The 7436-nt window shown below is 43.8% G+C and overlaps 1 non-coding gene across 1 annotated transcript; it reads left to right on the forward strand.

Annotated features, from left to right (window-relative positions):
• Nucleotides 1–332: 332 nt before the first annotated feature.
• On the forward strand, nucleotides 333–479 carry LOC133259948 (small nucleolar RNA SNORA79). Its single transcript, XR_009740615.1, has one exon. It is a non-coding gene; the product is annotated as a small nucleolar RNA SNORA79 (small nucleolar RNA).
• Nucleotides 480–7436: the final 6957 nt, after the last annotated feature.

Here is a 7436-nt window from a genome sequence, read left to right on the forward strand (position 1 = left end):
TTGAGTAAGGGAGAAAGAGTATATTATTAAAAAAACAACAACAACAACAACAAAAAGAATGAAAGAAACAAACAAAAAGCCTAGAACTCACTAACAGGGTGCCTACTCTAAACCAATCACAATGCTATAAGCTGCCACAAAAATACATTCTCTTAAGTCACTAAAGCAAGCACTAAAGTTAGGGGAATAATGGGCCCATTTTCCAGATGGAGTCAGATTAAGAATGATTCACAAACCTTACCAAATTCACTCAATTTGCACTTGCTCAGCTGTGAGAAACAGAGAGGCCATCCTGGTCTAACTCAATCAGAGGTCCTTATACAGAAAATAAGTGACTCAGTTCCTCTCACTGCTTGGAGCCTTATGTAGTGGGATTTTAGTCCATCATATATCTAAGCTGACTTGTCTTCACTCAGGGCACCGTGGGAATGGGTTGGCTGTCCATCAGTGCTTTCTGATTCTTGTGGAGTCCAACAGTTGGAAAAAAAAAAAAAAGAAAGAAAGAAAAAAAATAGGTGACTCAGAATCCTAGGATAGAAAATTCAACAAGACCAAATGTTATGAGCCTTAAAGGGGACAGCAGTCAAGAACCAAGGTACCTGTCTTTGTTTCTTGAGAATCCAACTTGCCCTTGAGATGGGAATTCTTGTGCAAGTGATTATTGAGGGAGGCTCCTAGGAGGAAGGCGAGAGGGAATCAGGACAGGGAAGGGGAGAGAGGAAATCTAAGAAGGAATGTCATCTCAGGTGGAGACCAGGTCCAGCCTGATCACACAGGGAGCTCCAGGGTATGAATGGCACAGAGTCGGCCTCATCTTGAGTCGGGACGCCAGCCTCCTGTACTTCATGTGAGTCAGTCCTTGCAGCTGGTTGCTGGGGACAGAGGAACTAACCCACCTGGCTGGAAAGCCCTAAGGTTGAGGGTTTCTCTGGGGAAGGAACAACTTTAAGGTGTTAGCAGCCAACATGCACAGAAGCTGAATGTGTAAGGGCACCAGTGAAGGGGAGGGTCAGCAACAGTGTGTGTGCCTCTTGTCTTTCCTTCTTGGGAACAACCTCTGCTCTAGCATGAGGCATCACTGTCTCTCTCTGCGCTCTGCTCCCTTCTTCCCACCGCTGAAAGCAGTCCTCCAGTGGCCCACATGTATCTTGTGTGTGTGTGTGTGTGTGCGCGCGCATGCTCTGTCCCTCAGTCATGTCTGACTCTTTGCAACCCCATGAACTGTAGCCTGTCAAGCTCCACTGTCCATGGAATTTTCCAGGTAAGAATACTGGAGCAGGTTGCCTTTTCCCCCTCCAGGGGATCTTCCCTACCCAGGGATGGAAACTGCATGTCTTGCACCTCCTGTAGCAGTAGGCAGATTCTTTACCACTGTGCCACCTTCTACTGTCTTCTAATTCAAACTTGCATCTGACCCAAAATGACCATTCCAGTACAACGATGCCTCTGGACCAAAAGGTTTCAGCTCGCATCCTCACTGCTCAAGCCTCTTAGCAAATGCCAGAGAGTGAAATCTGACTTGCCATCCTTGGGTCCCAGCCAACAAGTGGAGCATCCTTGAGTCCCATGTCCACCTCAGTCCAATCACCTGAGACCTGGAATGACATAGTGGAACATAACCAGGAGAACTAGGGGGTGGGCTTATTCTTCTTAGAAATACTATTTGTGGGTCAGGCAGTGATGGAAATTTCCAGTTCTGCTCACTAGCTGAAATCCAAATTCCCATTTCTCTGATGTCAAACTTTATATTCCTGCCACATTGCTTCCCCTTCATAATGTGGTTGTTCAGAGCAACTCTGCTTGGGTTAAAACCCCAGCTCAGCCACTTGCTAATCATGAAATCCTAGACAAATTAACCTCTCTTTGCCTCCATTTGATCATATAGGAGGTGAAAACAGCAGCTGCCTCATAGGATTGATACGAGAATTAAATGAGTTAATATGTGCAAGGTGCTTAGAATAATGCCTGGTGCATAGTAAGCATAATAGAAGTGGATGCCAAATAAATGAATACAATAATTGAATTTCTCAGACTTTCTCAGTAAGAGAGAGAAGGAGTTAAACAGGCCTGACCCGACAAGGCATAAGCTGGCCAGCACCCCGGAGACTGTTGGCATGTTGAGCTGTCTGGGATGAAGCCCTGGGAGACAGACAGGAATGTCACCATTGTGGCTCAGGCAAGAAAGACTTTTCTGACCCCTTTCCAGGAAACCAGTGCCATGGCAACTCGAGATGGCCTGGGGCAGCATGACATATAAAAGCCTGCAAGGACCATGCTGATCATGACATTTCTAATATTCTGCTATGGATGCTATAGGCGCCTGCTATGGATTGAAACTTCTCCCCCACCCTCCCCACCCCACAGCCACATATGGAAATTCATATGTTGAAGTCCCAACCCCACTACTTATGAATGTGACCTTATTTGGAGACAGAGTCTTTACAGAGGTAATCTAGTTAATGATGGAGACTTTAGGGTGGGCCCGATCCCAAAATGACTGGTGTCCTTATAATAAGGAGAGATTTAGACACAGACACATAGTCTTCCTAAAAGGAAGACGATGTGAAGAGACACAGGTAAATGATGGCCATCTACGAGCCAAGGAGGGAGATCCTTCCCTCACAGTCTTCAGAAGTCACAGACCTTGACAACACCTTGATCTCAGACTTCCAGCCTCCAGAACTTTGAGACAATGTTTCTGTTGTTCAAGCCACCCAGTGTAAGGGTTCTGTACGGCTAGCACCTAAGCCAGTATTTTTCAGTCTTCACCAGGCACCATGCTAGACACTTCATGTGGGTGCTTAGTTGCTCAGTCGTGACGGACTCTTTGTGACTCCATGACTGTAGCTCACCAGGCTCTTCTGTCCATGGGGATTTTCCAGGCAAGAATACTGGAGTGGGTTGCCATGCCCTCCTCCAGGGGATCTTCCCAACCCAGAGATCGAACCAGGGTCTCTTGCATTGCAGGCAGATTCTTTACAGTCTGAGCCACCAGGAAAGCCCAAGAATACTGGCATGGGTAGCCTATCCCTTCTTTAGGGGATCTTTTTGACCCACGGATCAAACCAGGGTCTCTTGCATTGCAGGTGGATTCTTTACCAGCTGAGCTACCAGGGAAGCCCACTTCATGGACCTTGGTTAATTAATCTTCCTACTCATCCTGAAGGACTTCTCTGGTGGCTCAGATGGTAAAGAGTCTACCTGCAATGCAAGAGACCCAGGTTTTATCCCTGGGTCTGGAAGACCCCTGTAGAAGGGAACAGTAACCTAGTCCAGTATTTTTGCCTGGAGAATTCCATGGACAGAGGAGCCTGGAGGGCTACAGTCCATGTGGTTGCATAGAGCCGAACAGGACTGAGCTACTAACACTTTCATCCATCCTGAAGGGTAGAGGTTGTACAGTACCAGTTTACAGACAGGAAACTGAAGGTCAGAGGAGGTGAGTGCTCTGTCTGCAATCACACAGTAAGTAAAACACAGGGCTGAACCTTGAACTCCTCGTCAGCCTGAAGAGTGCTGGGCACACAGGACACACTCGTCTACTCCTTGGGAGCCTTGAGGCATCATCACTAGACCAAAGGCCAGGCTAACATCCAATCCAACAAAGCTTTGAGTGGGAGTCAGAGCTGTCTTTCCTCAAAAAATTAAAATAGAACTACCCTATGGTCTAGCGATCACACTTCTGGGTCCACATCTGAAGAAAATGAAAGCGCTGTGTCAAAGAGATATCTGCACCCAGATATTCATTGCTGCATTACTCCCAACAGCCAAGACACGGAAACAACATTAAGTGCCTACTGATAGATGAATGGGTAAAGAAAATGTGGCACATATGTACAGCAAAATACTATCCAGCCGTATGAAAGGAAATCCTGCTGTTTGCAACATGGATGGGCCTTGAGGGCATTAGGTGTCAGGCAAAGAAAGACAGGTACTACAAGATTTCACTTACATGTGGAATCTGAAAAAAAGAGTTGGGGGGGCAAGGAACCCAAACTCATAAAAACAGAGATCAGATTTGCAGTCACCAGAGGAGAGAGGTGGGGGCTGGGGGAACTGAATGAAGGTGGTCAAAAGGTGAACATTTCTACTTGTAAAATAAATGAGCACTGGGAATATAGCATACAGCGTGATGACTGTAGTTAATGCTGCTGTATGGTATATTTGAAAACTGCGAAGAGAGTTAAGTCCTAAAAGTTCTTATCACAGGAAAAAAAATCCATTTCTTTTTTTTTTTTTTTGTATCTATGTGAGATGATGGATGTTAAATTATTGTGATTATCATTTTGTAATATATGTAACAGTCAATCATGCTGTACTCCTTAAATGTATGCAGTGCTATTTAGCGATTATATCTCAATAAAACTGAAAGAAAAAAAGACTGTCCCTCCCCTGGGGAAGATCAGTTAAGAAGCCAGACCCCAGGATGAAGCAGGTCTTTCCTGAACCCCTCCCTGTCTCAGTCTCCAAGAAGCAGAAGGACTGGGAATCGAAGTTTCTTTAAAGCCCTTCCTGTTTCCTGGTTCCTGCCCCAGCCTCCAGCATCACCCTTTTTTGAACAGCCCCTCTCTCCCCATCTCAGTGCAAGAGCCTCTCATTCCTGGGAGAACAAGAGAACTGCTCTTAATTATCCCCCTGGAGGAGAGGCCATGTTTGAGGCTGACTTGTATTCCTGGTAGGAAACGTTCTGCCTCTCACCAAAATAAGCTCACTGACAACTCCCTCTGGGGCTTCATATCTGAGACATAGAAAAGACAGTGTCATTCCTTTGTGTGAGAGATGAGAGATCCCCCAACAAAAGAAGCCCAGCAGAGGGAAATCAGAGAAGAAAGGAGAGGCAGCTGCAGTCACACTACACACATGGCTCTCTCTGCTAAATTAAATCTTCTTTTAATGAATATACGGTGAACTTTTCTGATTATAGGGGGAAATAAACGTTAATTTGTAGAAAATTGGGAAAACACACCAAACAAGCACAAAGAAGAAAATTTAAATCATCCCCAACCCCAACTCTTAAAGAATACCGCTATTTATACAGGAGGAAAAAAAATGAGTTTTTCATACAGGTACACGTTTTTGTTGTTTAGTTGCTAAGTCGTGCCCAACTCTTTTGTGACCCCGTGGACCATAGCCAGGCTCCTCTGTCCATGGGATTTTCCAGATGAGAACACTGGAGTGCGTTGCCATGTCCTTCTCCAAGGGCTCATCCGGACCCAGGGATTAAACTGGAGTCTCCAGCATTGGCAGGCGTATTCTTTGCTACTGAGCCTCCTGGGAAGCCCACAGGTTCTCATAGATGTGTAAAATTCATTCTGTTTTTTTCCTGCTTTACAAATAGATGTCTAAAATTGATTCTGGTTTTTTTCCCCTACTTTTTCCACTTAATATGTAGTAAGATTTGTTCTGTGCCAAGTCAGAGTGCAATTTGTTTTCTAGTATTCACTCTCCCAGGCTTCCCTGGTGGCTCAGACAGTAAAGAATCTGCTTGAGATGTGGGAGACCTAGGTTCGATCCTGGGTTGGGGAGATCCACTGGAGGAGGGCATGGCAACCCACTCTAGTATTCTTGCCTGGAGAATCCCCATGGACAGAGGAGCCTGGCAGGCTACAGTCCCCAGGGTCACAAAGAGTAACTCAGCTGGTAAAGAATCCGCCTGTAATGCAAGAGACTGAGGTTTGACTCCTGGATGGGGAAAATCCTCTGGAGAAGGGATAGGCAACCCACTCCAGTATTCTTGGGCTTCCCTGGTGGCTCTGGTGGTAAAGAAGCCACCTGCAATGCGGGAGACATGGGTTTGATCTCTGGGTTGGGAAGATTCCCTGGAAGAGGGAACAGTTACCCACTCTAGTATTCTGGCCTGGAGAATTCCATGGACAGAGGACCTGGCAGGCTACAGTCCATGGGGGTCGAAAAGAGTCAGTCACAGCTGAACGGCTTTCACTTTGATTCACTCTCCCACTCTCCCTTTGGTTACAGAATCCACCAAAACCTTGTAAGATTGTTCATGATATTTTTAAAACTACATTTCCCAACAACCTAAATGTCCATTGACAGATGAATGGATAAAGAAGATGTAATATATATATAATATATATTATATATACAATAAAATACTACCCCTCCATAAAAAAGAATGAAATAATGCCATTTGCAGCAACATAGATGAACTTAGAGATCATATACTGAGTGAAGTAAGTCAGACAAAGACAAATAGTATAGGATATCAATTATATGTGGGATCTTAAAAAATGATACAAATGAACTTGTTTTCAAAACAGAAATAGACTCGGATGTATAGAAAACAGTTACCAAAGGGAAAAGGTGTGGGGGGGGATAAATTAGGAGTTTTGGATTAGCAAATACAACCTACTATATATAAAGGAAACAAAAAGGACCTACTGTAGAGCACAGGGAATTATATTTGATACCTTGCAATAACCTATAATGGACAAGAATCTGAAAAGGAATACAATTATATGTATTGGGTTGACCAAAAAGTTTGCTTTATATATATAAGAGAAGCCCATGGACCCAAACTGAAGAGTGACCCCTGCTCACTGCAAGTAGAGAGAATCCTCACCCAGCAATGAAGACCCAGTGCAGCCAGAAATAAATTAATTTAACAAAGTCAAGAATCCTTATACATAAACCTGTAGGTATATTACTGATTATTTCTTAGGAATGCTTAAGGTCATATAATACAAAATTTTTAATGTTTTTTCTTTCATGATTTTTATGTGTTTGTTGTAGGAAGGTATCCAGCTTGAAATTCCACCTGAAAGTTCTCCTATACACTTTTTTATTTATATAGGTTTGTAAGATTCACCCATATTTATTTTTTATTTTTATTACCCTCTTCTTCCCATTTGGTTAGGAAGGAGTATGATCATGCAAGCTCTGGAGTCAAATTTCCTAGATTCGTGTGTGTGTGTGTGTGTGTGTGTAACCTTGGGGAAATTACTTAATCTCTCTGTATTCCATTTCCTTGGTTTTTTTTTTGTTTTTTTGTTTTAAATAGGTTCTAACAGTGCCCCTTATGAAGATATGAGAATTTAGTAAAACATTCAGAGCCAAGCATATGGGAAGTGCTCACTAACCATTCACTATTATTTCTAGTCTTTCTAGGATTGTTTATGACATTTGCACATGTGCTCAGTCGCTCAGTCACATTCGACTCTTTGCCTCCCCATGGACTATAGCCTGCCAGGCTTCTCTGCCATGAAATTTCCCAGGCAAGAATGCTAGAGTGTGTTGCCATTTCCTTCTGGGGGATCTTCCTGACCCAAGGAGCGAACCCGCATCTCTTGCATTGCAAGTAGATTCTTTACCACTGTGCCATCTGAAAAGCTCCATTATGACATTTGCTTTCTATTTTAAAAAATATTTAGATGTATTCTAAACTATTTCAACTCTGACTGCCCACCACTGATAATTTT

Source organism: Bos javanicus, chromosome 13 (assembly GCF_032452875.1).
Source record: "Bos javanicus breed banteng chromosome 13, ARS-OSU_banteng_1.0, whole genome shotgun sequence".
NCBI lineage: Eukaryota > Metazoa > Chordata > Mammalia > Artiodactyla > Bovidae > Bos > Bos javanicus.